The sequence below is a fragment of the Neopelma chrysocephalum genome, unplaced genomic scaffold, assembly GCF_003984885.1.
Source record: "Neopelma chrysocephalum unplaced genomic scaffold, ASM398488v2 Primary Assembly neopelma1_166, whole genome shotgun sequence".
Taxonomy (NCBI): Eukaryota; Metazoa; Chordata; class Aves; order Passeriformes; family Pipridae; genus Neopelma; species Neopelma chrysocephalum.
Genome location: NW_020897828.1, coordinates 942683 through 960244, shown reverse-complemented (window position 1 = coordinate 960244; position 17562 = coordinate 942683). Strand labels below are relative to the sequence as shown.

General features: G+C 44.2%; 1 protein-coding gene across 1 annotated transcript in view; it reads right to left on the bottom strand.

The window, feature by feature from the left end:
• KCNJ6 (potassium voltage-gated channel subfamily J member 6) overlaps positions 1 to 17562 on the bottom strand; it is a 111045-nt gene that overhangs the window by 39922 nt on the left and 53561 nt on the right. The gene's annotated exons all lie outside the window — the stretch shown is intronic.

Here is a 17562-nt window from a genome sequence, read left to right as displayed (position 1 = left end):
ATTGCATTGCTGAGGGGAAAGTATTAAATAAGCACTGAGAGTTTAAAAAAAAAAGCCAACAAATTTCAGAAAGACCCAATCCTACTCTTGTTGAAGGAAAGTTGGGCTACAGTGTAATTTATTCCAAGAGCAATTCAAGCACACTTCCATAGAAAATCAATGTCTTGCTGATAACAAGACAGGGAATTGTGTGTCCTTCTCCCAGCAAATGTAAAACCTACAGTACTTCAGATTTCATTTGAATTCTATAAGCCTGAGGCCTTTATTGAGTGTACCTTGTCCTCTAATGGTATGGACCTAAACACCATTCCCCTGTGAGAGTCTTACAAGAATTTAACCCCCAAAAATGACAGAAACTGATTTTTTTGTATTATTTTCCCAGCATTTTGGGATAAATAGCTTCATTTCATTTATGCGCAAGAAAAAAAATAAGTTTACTGAGGAGGAGAGTGCTTTCATCAAATGTGTTTTGCAAGAAGCTGAGGGTATGGTGAAGTCTGGGGGTAATTTTTGGCTTTTACTGGAAATCCTTCTGCCTTCTGGGGCTTCTTCCTGCTGGAATTTCAGCTCTTGAGGTCCTTATTCTCTCCCTTCTGAGTAACTGTTGTCATTCATCTGCCAGACTGTAAGGGGAAAAGTCTTCTGCTGGCTCTACCTGACTGTTAAGCTCTGAATACAGAATCACAGAATGGTTTGGGTGGGAAAGGACCTTAAAGATCATCCAATGCCACCCCCTGCCATGGGCAGGGACACCTTCCACTATCCCAGGTTGCTCCAAGCCCCGTCCAGCCTGGCCTTGGACACTTCCAGGGATGCAGGGGCAGCCACAGCTTCTCTGGGCAACCTGTGCCAGGGCCTCCCCACCCTCACAGGGAGGAATTTCTTCCCAACATCTGTTCTAAAGAGCAGCAGTGATGTGCTGTTGTACCATTGCCTCATGGAGGGGCTGCTCTTGGTGGGTCAGTGCGGCTCAAAGAGCATTTTACTCTCTCTTACAAACACGTGTTACGAGGTAGATCATCTGTAGGGGAGTCTCTTGGCACCTGTAGCTTTTTCAAGATGCTCAGGCTCATTCCTGCAGAGAAAGATCACAAACCCTTGTGAAATTTTAGGGGTGACTGGAATACCCAGGGGGAAATAAGTGTTGTCTCTCCTTCTGGCCTGTCCCCCTGCCAGCCAAGCCTACCTTCAGCCCCATCACATCTCTCTGTTCAAGGAAAGGCTCCAAGGCCGACATCAGCATGGAAACCTGAGAGCAATTCTGGGTTTTAAGACTGGGAGCCCCACCCTGTGTCACCTTTTCAGCTTATGCTGTGTCTAAGGAGAGCATTATTGAGGCTGAAGGCAGTGGCAGCACTGGAAGTCGTGTCACGGGGCCGTCAGTCCCGAGAGAACTCGCCCCAGTGGGTGACAGGGTGCCTCCTTGCATTATCACTAATGCTGGATAATGCATGACAAAAACACAATAAAAAGGCATCGCAGGGACCTGGTGAGGCAGACTTAAGCCAAAGCCAGAAAATTTGAAGTTAAGGCTTCACACTTTATGCTGAACTCTCCATTGTGCCTAAGGAGATTTCAGTCCACAGGAGTTATCACATCACTGCAGCAACAGACCCCTCAAATAATTATGAACAGCCTACGAAGGCTCTGGCTTTTGAGGCTTTATGTTAGGCTAGTAATGCTGGTATAATGTAGTTAATTATTTTTAAGGCATTATGAATAATTTGCTTTCCCCCCTGGTTACAGAGACAAGGAGAACACAGAGACAAGGTTTCCTAGAATTCCAGAATATGCTGAGTTGGAAGGGACCCACAAGGATCACCGAGTCCAACCCTTAGCCCTGCACAGGACCATCCCCAAGAGTCACACCATGTGCCTGAAAGTATCATCCAAACACTTCTGGAGCTCTGGCAGGCTTAGGAATGTCCTCTTGCTTTTGAAAATATACCTTACTCCTGAACTTGCTATTAAAGGTAACCATGTCCTAGACTTCCCTACCTGAGCATCTCTTACCAGAAAGTACATTAAAGGCCCAGCAGGGCTGATTTTATTCCTGGGATCAGGAGAAATCTGAAGGCACACCCCCTTCCAGGGATGCCCACCTGCCACAGCATCACTGCTTTCATACAGTGCTTATTTCCTGTAGAAATACTTAAGAGCAGTGAAGCACCTTTTATTCATAAACCGAATTTTATTCACGCTTTCCAAAATGTTTTGGGTTGACTGAGCCCTTGTGCATCATAACCAGCCTGCCCTGACTTTCACAGCACATCAGCTGACCCCCAAAGAGAGGGACAGCCAAACCCAGGGACTCCTGTGTTTAACCAAAATCTCTCCTTACAGCATTCACATGCAGACACCTGGGTCTTCCTGGGGGGCATTTGGCCCTTTTGCAAACTCTCCAGGCTCTTCCCAGTGCTGTCATTTCCCAGCTCCCAGGCAGCCTCTGAGAGGAAAAATTAAGGTCAAGTTTTCAGTCTTTTTCTCTTTTTGCAAGACGCCCTTTTACTCTTCCCCTCACCCAAATTCTGCCGCCACGAGACCCCATAAATTCCTTTATGGGGAGGTTTCTAGATCAGAACCACTCTCTCCTGGGCCAAGTCCGTGCTCCAGACTGAACCTTGGGAACAGCAATTCCCGAAATAAGCGATCCAAAGATTCTGCATCTGTGTGTTTCCATGGAAATGCTTGATGAATAAGTTTTGGAACACATGGCAGGATCCCTGTTCCCCACTAAGGCTGAGGAACAGCCACATATTGTCGAGCGCCTTCACCACAAAATACTTTGACTTAATTATATTTTTACTTGATAGCAACCCAATTAGCTTCTGCTGTTTATTTCATCTGATTTTCCTTTTTGGTTATATAATGGCTGTCATGGTTCCAAGGAACAGGGGAGTGAATAGCAGCAGTCTCACTTGAGAGCTATTTTTACTCTCTCTCTCTGCTTTTCTTCACGACAAAAATATCTACATATTATTAATCTGCGCTGCAAAAAGGATTAAAAAAAAAAGGTATTTCTCAATATTTCCTCCTCTCCCAGTAAACATTATGTTTGTTTCAACACAATGGCCAGGTAGCAAAAAATGTGCTAATTTAGGCCAGTTTAGAGTAGTCTGGTTTGGTTGGTCTCTTAGGCAAATACACACAAGACATAAGAGATTTCAGTGAGTTCTTTAATTTTCCAGCAAATGACAGGGAGTTCTCCTAAATAAGTCCCTGAATAGTTCACTTGTGTACTGGCTGTGGCTTTATTAGCAAATTAAATGTGCCCAGGACCGTTTTTTAGCAGGGAGGTTGAATGGAGTGGGACAGCCCACGCTTGTATGTGGCTGAACTCTGCTCTTTCCAGGTTAAATCTCACACAATCTGCCTTTCAGGAATAACCTGTGTCCCATGCTAACACCTGAAATGTAGCCAGGAATTCTGTGTACTGGCCAAAACCATGCCAGGGGCTTTTCTAGGGATTTTACCACACAGGGAGTCGTGTGCCAGTGCTCAGGAACATTTTATTTCCTATTAAAATTGCAACCAGTGTTGTTGTCCTGGTCTTGTTTCTTCCAGAGCAGCATTAGAAAGGCACGATCCAGGGTTTCCAAGCACATATTTTTTAATTAGAGTCAGTAGAATAACACAAAACCAGTGCCAACAACAAAATAGGAGCTGTACAGGACGTGCTCTCATGACTTTTGAGGCTGTGAATGTAACACATCACTGTAATCCTCAAGCAATCATTTCATCATTAATGTGATTATTGTTGTGCTTCAGAAAGGTTGTCATGGTACAAATGCTCGTGCATGTACAAATATTTTACAAACACAAAGCAAAAAAAGGTATGAAAAGGGGCCTCTTGCCCAATTTAAAGACTGGAAGTCTGTTTTGATTGCCTGCTTTATTAGAGTTCTGGTATGATCTCCAAAATAATTAGGAGTTTCAACAGAGAATATTACAAATTATAACTGACCTTTTTGTGACACCAGCTGATCTAGAGAGCTCAGTGGATGTCTCACTGTAATTTAGTAATTTTATGTCTTGTAACACAGTTGGGAAGGTTTTATATGCAAATTCATTGAAAATGCCTCGATTTCAAAAATCATTTATAACCTGAAAATTACTCTCATTGGCTTTTGTCCACGTATATAAATGTGGAACAGACATTGTTTTGACTGTGATTCCTGTCATTCCCCACTTTCCTGGTAGGATGAGGGCAACTTTTAAGTTAAGCAGGAGCTTGGAAGGTCCAAGATTTCCTTTTTATGAGGGATCTTCACCTCTCATTTGCTGTGCCCACAAACCCCCCTGGCACTGCACCCACCTGGGGAATATTTGGCAGCACCAGGTGGCAATTTTTGTTCCCTGTCTTGTTTGCAGGAAAAAAGTGGAGCCTTTTATGACCTTCTACCAACTGTAAGCAGTCATTATTACAGAGAACAGATCTGGTTTTTTTTCTGGAAAAGAAAGGAATTAGGAGCTGATCCTGCCCTGGTGAAATCACTGCAGGATTGTCCATTCACTCAGCTGAAAGCTTTGCTAGTGCTCATTGGGATGTTCAATAAACACTGACTTGGCAAGTCTCTTCAAGGACCAAATTAATTATTTGCAGCCACAGAATCATAAATATAATTTCAGAGAGAGCATGTGTGGGATTTAGATTTGTTTCAGCAGCAGCTTTTCACCAGAAAAGATGTGCAGTGAGGTGTGTTTATGATTAGAAAAGAGACTGCAAGGATGATACCTTGTTTTTTCATGTTACCTGCTTCAACATTACCTTCTAATCCAACTTGATAAAAATAACATTCTACTATTTTAATTTCTTTTAAGTTTGTACAGCTGCAAGAAATCAGTCTGAGCAAGGCTTTGTGCAAACATTTCCATTCAATTCTGATTCTTGGCCCTTTTATTATGGAGGATGGAGAACAAAGCTGATAATTCCAATTTAAAAAAAACCAACCCTGTGACACCATTTTTGGTAGTCATTCGACCTTGTAGTTTTTGCCTTGGATTCTAACCAATTTCCTCACAGAATTTACCACTACAGGCTCCAAAATGCCATTTTTACATCTGCTTTGCTGAATTTATCTCCATTTGAAGCCCGGGGAAGCCTTGGCTTGGTGATGCGCATTCTGAACCTGCAAAGATGTGTGGAGACAGTTGGTTATCAACATCTTCTGCCTTTTGTTAGGCTGCAGATCCCAAATTGGATTACAAAATTTGTTTGCTACCTGGAGTCTGAGTGCTTGGAGTCAGCACTAATTCAGAGCCATCTCTGCTGCAAATGCCTGGCATTGGAAACAGGATTCTGGAATAAGGAGACTTTGCTGTTACACATCCCTGCTCCTGCCTGATTAGTCTTTTACCAGACTTTTGGCTCCCAGAAAAGCTCGAGCTGGAGGTTCAGAGCAGGCATTTCTGTGAATCTACTATGCAAATTATCATATTTGAGGTCAGCACATATGGCCATTGACTCTTTTGCATCTGTGCTGTCTGGCAACAAAGTCCACAGTACCTTTTGGGGGCCAAGTTCAGAGCAGTTTAGATTCTATTCTTTTGAGGTCAGTCAGCATTTATGGGCTATTGTTGATATTGCACAGGTGCCCTGGCTTGTGCCACATTTTTATTCAACATATTCCCCTGGATGAGATGAGTAATTTCTTTCACAAACTGTGTGTAAAATTAAAAAGTCCTTCTCATCCTTCCTGGCAGACGGTCTATCACCCTTGTCTAGTGCTCACTATGGAGGCACTGGAAGTTGCCCAGAGAAGCTGTGACTGCCCCTGGGTCCCTGGAAGTGTCCAAGGCCAGGTTGGACGGGGCTTGGATCAACCTGGGCTAGTAGAAGGAGTTCCTGTCCATGGCAGGGGGGTGGAACTGGATGAGCTTTAAGGTCCCTTCCAACCCAAACCATTCCATGATTCCAGCATTCTATGATTCCATGTTTCATGCTCAACCACTTTAGTTCCCTTGCTTTTACCAGAAAGGCAAAGATGTTTTCACATTAATCAGGTAATAAATAGGAAAGTCTGAGAATGTCAAACCAGTAGAGCTACAAAAGGCAGATAAATAGGTGTCCAATGTCAGAGAATGTTCAACCTGATGGAGGAACCAGTGGTTATTCCAAAAATCATGGCCTGCCAATGGAACACTAGGCAATGGAGGACTACCAAAAAGACAAAATCAAGATTTCTGGCCACTTAAAGTGTGCAAAGCTGGCATTAAAATCAGAGACTCCTGCATGCAATTGCTCATAGCAGTGGACAAACTAGTCAGAGAGGAACTCTGCCTCTTTTAAAAAATCAAATCTCAGTCTCCTTTACTGCTTTGAGAGCAGTGTGGGCAGCAGGGCAGGAGGGGATTCTGCCCCTCTGCCCTGCTCAGGTGAGACCTCACCTGCAGAGCTGCCTCCAGCCCTGGGGAACAGCACAGGAAGGTCACAGAACTGTTGGAGCAAGTCCAGAGGAGGCCACGAAGTTGATGAGGGGACTGGAGCATGTCCCCCATGAAAACAGGCTGAGAAAGTTGGGGCTGTTCAGCCTGGAGAAGAGAAGGGTGTGTGGAGACCTCACAGCACCTTCCAGTGTCTGAAGATGCCTGCAAGGAAGTTGGAGAGGGACTGTTCATCAGGAACTGGAGTGACAGGAAAAAGGGGAATGGCTGCAAACTGAGAGGTGAAATTTAGTTAGATATTGGGAAGAAATTCTTTTCTGTGAGGGTGAGGAGGCTCTGGCACAGGTTGCCCAGAGAAGCTGTGGCTGCCCCTGGATCCCTGGAACTGTCCAAGGCCAGGAATGGGATTCTGAGCAACCTGACTGGTGGAAGGTGTCCCTGCCCATGGCTGGGGGGTGGAACTGGATGATCTTTAAGGTCTCTTCCAACCCAAACCATTTTATGATTCTATAATGTTCTTGTCCTATCCCCAACCAGTCCAGAAAACAGTGTTTCCTCTGGGAAGGTAAGACTGAAAGGATGCATTTTTTGTGCTCCTATTGGCACAGCTGCTGCCAGCAGTGGAGCAAGGCCAGCAGCAGAGACAGCCCAGGTGAACCACCCTGAGTTGTCCCGCCCAGCAACACCAGAGCTTGGCTCTTGTCCAGTAATTCCACATGCAAAAGTCCTGCTGGCTGCTGCAGTCGGGATAACAGAGATCAGGAAGGATTCAGGGTGCTGACAGGCCCCAGCAGCTGCAAACAGTGGCCACATGCTTTCCTTCTGATGCCTCTGCCTCAGTTGTGTCTCCCTGAACTGCTGGATTGAGTGTTTGAGTGCTTCTAGTCACTCAACTCCAGCTATTTCTGCCCGTTGCTGTCACTGGAATTGATGGCAAAATTTTTGTCAGTGGCACATTTTGGGTTGTAAGGAACTTCTCAGGGTCTCTTGACCAACACCCTGCTCAACACATGGGTTGCCCAGGGAGGTAGTGGAGTCCCCATCCCTGGAGGTGTCCAAGGAGGTGGCACTCGGTGCTCTGGGCTGGGGGACAAGGTGGGCATCGGGCACAAGGTTGGACTCGATGGGCTGGGAGCTCTTTTTCAACCTCAGTGATTCTGGGATTCTGTGAAAGCTGGATTACCCAGTGCTGCACCTCTCACATTAGGAACTTTTCCACTTTGTTTGCATCCCATTGGAATTCCCCTCACTGCAGCTTGTGCCCATTTCTCCTTGTTTTTCCCTGTGCGCCTCCAAGAACAGTATGACCTCACCTTGTCTGCAACTTCTTTTTTGCATCTGAGCTGTGTTTTACAGCTCAGCCTTCCAGAGAAGTTACAGGAAGGAGGGTTAAATCCTGATTTCTCCATGTATTCTCTTCACTGATTACAGGGAAAAAAAGTATACTCAACTTTTGTGAGAAGAGATCCAAGAGATTTTGTTTCCCATTAAAATCTTCCCAACTGAAAACCCTGGAAACAGAACTCAGCTGATCAGCTGAGCATTTTGTACAGATAATTCTGACCGAAACATTTTGTATAGATAATTATGAGATATTTAATTCTGCACCTGTAATATCACTGATATCTGGGGAGTTCTCCTGGCTGTTTCTGGAAGCTGAAATGTTTGGCTGACCTGCGCAGTGCTGGTTGTACTGCTAAATGTTACCAAATTACCTGTTCTGGCTTTGTCCTGGGTCAACTAGTGCTCCAAGACAATACCTGGGAATGGTTTGGGAGACAGCAGGTGCCAAGAACTGCTCCCAGTAGACACCATGGATGAGATTGTGTCAGGTTTGGTTTTTTTTCCCAGTTCTGTCAGGCTTTGCTCCCTCAGGCATCTGCACAGGCTCTCCCACCACCTCTGCATGGAGCAACATAAAACCTCGGTCTGCAGCACAGACCTCACCTTGCTTCACACAATTTGAGGTGGAAAAATATCACTGCCAATACACTAATTATGCCTTAAACCCAAGAGTTATAAAGTCCACACAAGCCTCAGGGCCACGTGCTCCACGGAGTGACACGGACACCCCGCACCGGTTGCTCTCAAGGCCGCAGAACAATTCCTGGCCTGGTTTTATTGGGCACTGTGGATGTAATAACCAGCTTGGTCGTGGGATTGGTGCATATTCCAGCGTGGGAAATGTTTAGAAATCAGGGCAGGCAGCTTTGCCCTTGTCAAAACCTGTCTGTCCAGTCAGGTCACCAGAGAGGAGAGAGATGCACCCTCACAGGAGGAGCTGTTGTAACCAATTTTCGTTGGGGCAGGAGAACCAGCCCTTCTCTCTCCTTGCTCTTTTCTATCCCAGCTCTTTTCCTGTCCTTTTTTTTAACCTCCCCTTCCCGAAGGAAGGGTGTCTTTAATTGACTCTTCATCCTTGGGGCAGCCAAATTCAATATTTGCCTGCACTGCTGACCAACCTTGAGGGATCCTCCTGCCTGAATATTCACAGAGCATCCTGGGCAGGGGCTGGAACCACCTTGGCTGCTGCACCACCACACTCTGACAGCTTCTTCTCTTTGATCAATGAACTATCATAAATATAAGGCACTGGAAAGATGGAGAGGAATATTTCTGTCAGATAGGAAGGACTTGATGCCATCAATATGCTGCACCAGTCAACTGAAGCCAGTAACTTATGCAGTGGTGTAAGTCTGCACAGCAAACCTAACAATTTCTGGTACATTCCTACAGAAATAAGCAGAATATATTGATAAAGACCTTGTATCTGACCAATTCAGGGTTAGGGGATCTGAGATGACTTTGAGAACGTCTGTTTTTTTCAAGAAACACAGACCCTGGAGAACAAAACGACTTTAAAGTACAGATATGTGATTGAATGACTGTTTTTTCAAGAAATATGGACTACAGAGAACAAAACGACTTTGAAATAGAGATATGTGATTTCTTCTACCCCCCCCAGTTCTTGAAAGAAGAATGAAAAAAATGCCACAAACTTCCTGCTGTAAATTATATTTTTTTCCTCACTCATTTTACATTCACACAGGCTGCCCCTAGGTCACAGACACTGCCTAAGAATATTGGTTTTCTTTCTGCTATTACAGTTGCACAAAGCTACAGAAGGGGTTGAAAAGGCTGGAAAAATTGAAACAGACAGGGATTATAATTATCTTTTTTAATCTGGTAATGGAGATTTCTTTCTTGACAACTTCCTTGCAGTGAAAAGAGGATTTCAGTGGCTCTTGCTTCCAGGCAATGTATTTCAGGAGGGCACCATGGTCCTTCCATACAAAAACTGGGCAGGATTTTAATTTAAATTTTTTTTTACACGCTTGAGATGAAAAATTACTAAAATGTTTCCCACAGATGCTGTTGAAACAGCATTTCTGTGATTGCTGCTGCTTCTTGTGGTGGTGACTTGGTGGATTTTCTGCTTGTTGAAGTGACCATTGGTTCGTTTGGGCCTCAAATTCAAAACCAAATTCTGGCATCCAGAAGTCGCCTCACAAATAAAATTGTCTCAGGGGCCAGGCAGTTCCCCCTCTTAAAATGACTTTTTTTTAATCTGAACAGCTCTTGCGTTCTTTCCATCCCCCTCCTCTTCCATTTCTGCAGGTAATACTTGGGATTTTGGGATTCTTTAAGCTAAATAATTAGGCCATCACTGGCTTCGTCCCCTTTTCCTGCCAAAAGAAGTCACAGTGAAATACAAAGACCTACTTTCTTGCTGCTGTTTTCCCCGTTTCGTGCAGTTTATAGACTGCAGAGTTAAAAAAAAAACAAAACTGAGAAATCAGGCTGGAAGTGGCATTTAAAAAGACATTTCGAAAAAGAAAACTTCCAAAAAACTCTCCCTAATTTCAGCTGGGTCAATGTTTTGTCTCGGGCTGTGGCATTTTGATAACCTGGAAATGGTGAGTTCAGAACAGCACTTTAGCTGTGCTTCCCAAGGAAATGAGAATATCCATCACTCTGTCTGCCCTCCTTAGGATCGCTTTGGAAACTCTGGGCTGCTATTTGGGCTTTTAGGTTTCTCTCAGAGCTTCAGAGAGACTCTGGAAGGTGGGCAGAGCAGCACTGACAGCGTGTGGAGCTCTCAGAAACACTGAATTCCCATGAAAACAGACTGAGTTATCCACACCCTCAGATGCCAAGGAATCCACACGAGGGATCCACGAGAAACGTCGCTTTTTTTCGTGGGTGCTGCTTCTCCTCCCAAAGCTACAGTCAAATATTTTTTTGTTTTTCAAATAACTATGTCCCTGTGAAGTATTTAAAAAAACAAAACCCAACCCTGCTCCTGCTTTGTGTGGAGCCTGGAGGATTGTGGGCTTTTATTTTCCAGGCCTGATGCTCATATTTGATACAGGGCCTTCCACGTTCTACAACAAGTTAGTTTAGGTCAGGCTTTGTGGTTTTGGCCACAAAGCAATTTGAGGGCAAGAAAACAAAATTGACTCAACTTATGCCTTTTTTTTTTTTAAATAAACTGTTCAGTTGAATCAGCACAAAAGGCTGAATGAAAATACGTTTGGTTTCGATCCAGATTTTTTCTTGCTTTCAATCTGAATGAAAAACCTTAGAACTTTTCTGCAAAGAGCATCAGCTCTGCAGGATTTTACACCCATCTAAAGTAAGAATTTGTTCAAATGTGTATTAAGGCAGGTACAATGTCAGACCCAACATGACTGGAAATATAAGTTAAAACCATAAAAAAAAAATCTTTCCATGTTAGCAAATAACAACACTTTGTCTTGAAATAAGCAATTCAGTGGTGTCTAAAATACTATTTACTGTGCTATTTCACTTAAGCTACATAATAAAGCAAAGAGGTCTATAAATTTGATTGAAAAAATCTCAAAGGGGTTGCTGTGACATTGCTCTAATTGCTCTATTTTCTATTATCCTTTTCTATGGGGATATAAGTAGTGGGAAAAAAAGGAATTATAAGCACTGAAATATTATTGCAAATTGGATTTGATTTGGCCAACAGCATTTCCCACAAATATTTTATGAAGGAAAATACATTTAATTTCAGACTTTCCAAAGGTGGTATTTTGGCTGTGAAATACTGAGGTCTAGGTCAAGTTTTCACTCTTTTTTCACAGTAAAATTTTAGGAAACAAAGTTGTTCAAAAGGATTAAATAACCTTTAAGTGGAGGAAATACATGAAAATGTTTGTGGTGCCTATTTTGGGTAAGGTAGGGGTTTTCTGCTTGCTTCTACTTTGCTAAATATATGTAAAAACCTTTTTGATTGTTCTTTATTTTTTTCTGTAGGTTTTTCTAATCTGCCTGAAAATAATCCATCATTCACCAGGATTTTGCCATGCACAAGTCACCAGTTTCCTGCCTAAAAATAAGGTACTTTGAGAGGAACATTTTGGAAAGAGTAGAAGGAAAGGAAGGAAGGAAGGAAGGGAAAGAAAGAAAGAAGGAAAGAAAGAGAGAAAGAGAGAAAAAGAGAAAGAAGGAAAGAAAGAGAGAAAGAGAGAAAAAGAGAAAGAAAGAAAGAAAAAGAAAGAGAGAAAGAGAGAAAGAAAGAGAGAAAAGGAGAAAGAAAGAAAGAAAGAAAGAAAGAAAGAAAGACTTTCCAGTGCTGGAATCTCACGTTATCCCAATTTGCAACATGCAGCTCCTCAGGAGTCTTAATTGCATTTGATTCTGGGTGGCTGAATGTAGATTTTAATACCACAATAAAATACTATTGTGGATTTATATTTTATTTCTACAGATCTCCCCAGAACAGGCTGCACTGGCATTGTGTTTTTTAAATAATTGGCATTTCAGACGGTACATGAGCCTTCAACCAGCGAAGCCCATCCATCTTTATTGGAGCTCAGCATGAGCACAAATAATTCAAAGCTTTCATAGCCTTTAAATGTCTTGAAAGGAAAGAGTCGTTTCTGCTTTTTACATATCTCCTGATTTGTGTAGGGACAGGCTCCTACCTCTGAAATGTATGAGCTGTCTCAGGGATGTGGTCACAGACATCAGAAATACAGATTGCTCTGGTTAGAGCTGCTACCTGAAACAATGAACACGCTGCACTAAAATGTGAATTCTGTGTCTTTTTTAGACAGGTACATGTGGTCAGGCTCACTTAAAGGAATAGCTGATAAAGGAGCTGACCTTTTAAAGAGAAAACAGCTCCTGTGCAGTAAACAAAATATTAAGCCTACAGAGGGGAGATTTTGATAAATGAATAGACTGGTGACGAGAACACACTCCTTGTACATCCAAAGGCAAGATTAAATGGAAAATCGAGACGGTAAAAATAAAGATTGGCTGCTTCAGTGCATGAAATAGGAGCAGAACATCTGCAAACAAATGAGGTTGGGTATTGGGGAGGTTTCTGGGTCTCTTCTGTTTGTGCTGACTCAAAGTACGTTTGTGAGGTGGAGGCCAGGGGCAGGAGGGAAATGCTTTGCCAGGAATGATCACAGGACCACAGGATCCTTGAGGTTGGAAAAGACCTCCAGGATCATGGATCCAACCTGTGCCCAATGCCCACCCTGTCCCCCAGCCCAGAGCACTGAGTGCCACGGCCAGGCCTTCCTGGGACACCTCCAGGGGTGGGGACTCCAAACCTCCCTGGGCAGCCCCTGCCAAGGCCTGACCACCCTTTCCAGGAGAAATTCCTCCTGATGTCCAACCTGAAGGGTCTGATGGGGCCTCAGCTGCCCATCCTGGTGCCTGAATCCCCCAGCAGCCCAAGCACCACGGGGGTCCACCTGGATGGTCTAAAGGATGGGACTAATGGATTTGTGGATACCCTGACTTTCTCAACAGTTGCAAGTGAGGGCTTCCAGATCAGAGCACGTTAGATGGCAGAAATACACCTGGATTCATTTTTAATGACATGGCAAAAGCTGTAAAGGACCTTTCCTGGAGGTCTGGTTGCACTATCTTGGTATGCATTAGAGGACATGGACATGTGGGAGAGAAATGAGGGTGCTGGGATGACCAGGATGTGGGTAATGATAGGCAGAGAGAAGTATCTGGGCACTGGCTTGTGTGTGTTTTAGCAGACAGGAGGAGACAGTGCAGGCAGAGAGCTGGTGGGAAGGAGGAAGGAGTCTCTACAGGGACTATATTTATATTTGAGAGAGTGAAGGGAAAGAATTTACTGTATCCAGCCTTGTCTGGGTTTGTGCACAGGGTGACATAAATCTGTGGTGTTATGGGGAGCACCCCTGTTTCATTCCTTTTAAATCTGGTGGCAAAACAGGCTCTTTATGCTTGAGCTGTACCTTCCCTCTCTTTGTGCAGGGCAAAGACTTCAAGGCCAGGCTGGATGGGACTCTGAACAACGTGGTCTAGTGGAAGGTGTCCCTGCCCATAGCAGGGGGTTGGAAAGAAATGATCCTTAAGGTCCCTTCCAACCCAAACCATTCTGTGATTCTATGAAACCGTGATGGGATTAATTATTATGGGACAAGGAAAACCAGGTGATGATTCCTTTCAGTGACTTCCCCAAAGTCTTACTCAACTCCTTGACCATTATTTGGGTTCTCAGCTGGTTCTGAATGCCCCAGGACTTGGATGTCCCAACTATGAGGATTGAACATCCGCACAGCTTTCCTGGCATCCCATGGGTGGCCAAGATGAATCTTAATATTCCCTATTTCCCATCCGGGACTTGAGGCCTGAAGGTGGCTTGGCTTCCAAACATGAAGAAAAAGGATGATAGTCACAAATCCATCTGTTCTCAGGGCCAGGAGCCACCTCCTAAAACCAGGTAACATCATGTTGTGCTGTGTGTGTGTGTGCATGGTCCCTGGATCTCAGGAGCTGTGGAAAAGCGGGATAACGTAACAGATATTGGCAGCCAAAGGGTGGAGGAGTCCCAGCACCTGCTCAAAGAGATGGTAAGAAAAGCCTGGACTCTTCAGGCTAAAGAGGGTGAAGACTAAAAGGATCGACATGGAGGTGGGGAATGGATAATCCCACAGAACCATGGACCTCACACAGTTACTTTGGTTTTAAAACAGTTCCAAACAAGTTTTCCTTGATCAGCAGGGAGTGGTTTCCAAAGGGTGTTGCCCCTGGCAGGCTGTGGAGTTGGGCAATGCCAGGACATTTGGAAGTGGTTTGGCAAACCTATAGAACCATGGAATGGTTTGGGTTGGAAAGGACCTTAAGGATCATCCAGTGCCATCCCCTGCCATGGGCAGGGACACCTTCCTCTAGCCCAGGTTGCTCCAAGCCCCATCCAACCTGGCCTTGGACAGTTCCAGGGATCCAGGGGCAGCCACAGCTTCTCTGGGCAACCTGTGCCAGGGCCTCCCCACCCTCAGAGGGAACAATTTCTTCTTAATATCCAAACTAAAACTCCTCTCCTTCAGTTTGAAGCTATAGATGAGGTCTTGGAAGAGCCAGTGAAAGGATGGGGATGGGAAGCTCCCTCCAAGGAATCTCATGCAGGTTTACACGGGAGTGGGTGGGAATTGGACACCCAGGATCCCTCTCTCATGGCACGGTAGAGCACTTTTCTCCTTATCTCCCTTTTATATTTTTATTTTTGAAGCCATTGACATGTCCTCTGAGGCCAATGGGATGTTCATAAGGAATGGTCAGATGTTAAAAACCATATTTTCTATCTCTTCTGGTAGAACATTGTTCATGCAAATACTCAGGAGACATCAGAGATTATTTGACCTTAATTCAGTGCTAAAAAAACGAGTTCTGAGTTCAAATATAGAGCCTTAGACTTATTTTTTTTTCCCCAGCCTTGCTAGTTTCCAAGGAGATCCAACCATGTAGATTGTCTGCAAAGGTGGTAATTAGCCAGCAGTGAACAAGATGGACACAAAGGACTTCTTGGCAAAAATCAAAATTTCAGAGCAGTTCTTTCTCTTCCAGGCTGGTCTGCAGAAACATTCTGATCAGTCCTTTCCAGGCTTTGAACAGGCATCCTAATTTTCCTCCACATTGTGGTTTTGTAAACAACTGGCTTTCAGATCTTTTTTCCTTGAGAAAGGAAAAGTGTCCTCAGATGGATTCAGATGGGATTTTTTTTTTCCCCCGCTAGAATATCTGGCAATTAAAAATAAGATGCAACAGATTCTGCTGCCTGCCTATAAATAAGAACAGTTTGGGTTTATAACTCAGAAAAAATGATGGTGTCATAAGGCCGCTCATGGAACATGTTCCTCTTTTTATTCAACACAAAATAAAGCAAAGACAGGATTTGAACTTGGACTGTTCTTTATGTTCTTTCTGTTCTTTCTGCTTACCGTGGGTGTTGGGAGTGAGGGTTAAGGAGAGGTAAGGAGGCAATGCCACCTGAATTTCTTTATTAATCTAACCAACAAATATAACACTGTTTCATTATATAATACCTATGTTTCTCTCCCTAGAAAAAATGCTATTTAGCTGAAAAATCCTTGCCTAGTTTGATGAAAATATCAAAGGTAGAATACCTAAAGCATCATTTGTCCAGTAAATTAGGTATTTTCTGTTAAAATGTCTCATAGTCTACGTCTCAATGGAACTTTCAGGCACGTCTAGGATGGTGGTAAAAGAGAAGATTGAGAAGTCCTTTGCAATACCAATAGTGGAAGAGTCAATGTGGCTGAGATTTACCCAAACGCAGCCTCTGTGTGGAAAAGTGGAAAATCTTCCAGTTTATGCTGGATTGTCACTTTGGGAAGTTGTAGTGAGGGGGAATCAGTCTCTTCTGCCACGTCCCAAGGGAGGGGATGAGAGGAAATGGCCTCAAACTGCACCAGGGCAGGTTCAGATCAGAGATTAGGAACAATTCTTCCCTGCCAGAGTGGTCAGGCCTTGGAATAAGTGTCCCAGGGAGGTGGTGGAGTCCCTGTGTCTGGGAGTGTTCCAGAGATGTCTGGATGTGGCCCTTGGGGCCATGGATTAGGGGTGATTGTGGTGGTGCTGGTGATGGAGGGTCTGGATGATCCTGGAGGTCTCTTCCAACCTTGGTGACCCTGTGATTCTGTGCTCAATATTACAACAATTTTTAAAAGGCCTGGGTTAGGTTTTGGACCTCGTTTCTGACTTTCCCACCTCCCATAGATATCCCAGTATGGATCTTCTTGGTGCTAACAAATGGATATTTATTTCCATCTACACAGAATGTGTGGGAGTCATGTGTGAAATGAATAGTGAGGACCTGAGGCACGTGGAACAGAAAACAAGGAATAAGCACTCAGGAGGAGTGGGGGAGATGCACGGGAACCTCTTTCTTCTCTGTATACAAACACTTTTTTTTTTTTCCATTGGATACTGAGCTCTTAAGTGGTGACTAAACCCTTTATTTTGGGGCTGTTACTCCTCCTCCAGCTTGTGAGACTGGTATTTTGTTCTGCATCAGACACATTTTTATCTGATGCTTCCTCCAGCTGGCAACAGGGAGCAGTAGCAGAGCAGGCATTTCCTTCTGCCTTTGGCTGCTGGACACAGCCCTGGACTTACTGTTTTCCTCTGAAGCCCAAGAGGGCAGTGAATTTGTAAATCAGCATTCATGGAGGAACCTGAAATAATCAGCAGCAGCAAAGAGAAGTGGAAAAATCAGTGTTTTAGCTAATCACTGCCTGTCTCTCTCACTGGAGGGTGTTGAAGGCAGCCAGTGGGATTTACCTGCTCAGACACACAGCACTGGGAAGGTGGAGTCTGGATAGGGGTGTATTAGTAATGCAACCAGACATTCACTCTCTTGATACCTCTGCTAATGTTGGAATAGAAAAGATAATGGTCCTAATGCTTTTCTGTGGACTGTTCTGTAATAAGAGATATTGGGCTGCTCACATGTCTTGTTCTTGTATAAGTGTATAAGTGTATAAGAGACCCTAAAGAAAGCTTCACCTGAGGATCCCAGACAAGCCTCTTTGAGATTTGGTAAATGGGGGACTGGGAACAGAGACACTTGCTGCTGCATGGGCACCTAAACCTTCCAGGGACTCAGACATCAACTCTGAAATAGAGACAACATCACTTATGGACATTCAGAGTTGCAGAATCACAGTATTGGTAAGGAAGGGACCACAGTGGGTCCTCTGGTCCCACCTCCCTGCTCAGGAAGGGTCATCCCAGAGCACATGGCACAGGATTGTGTCCAGATGGTTCTGGAATATCTCCACTGAGGAGACTCCACACCCTCTCTGGGTGATCTGTTCAGTGCTGGGTCACTGCCCAGCAAAGAAGTTCTTCCTC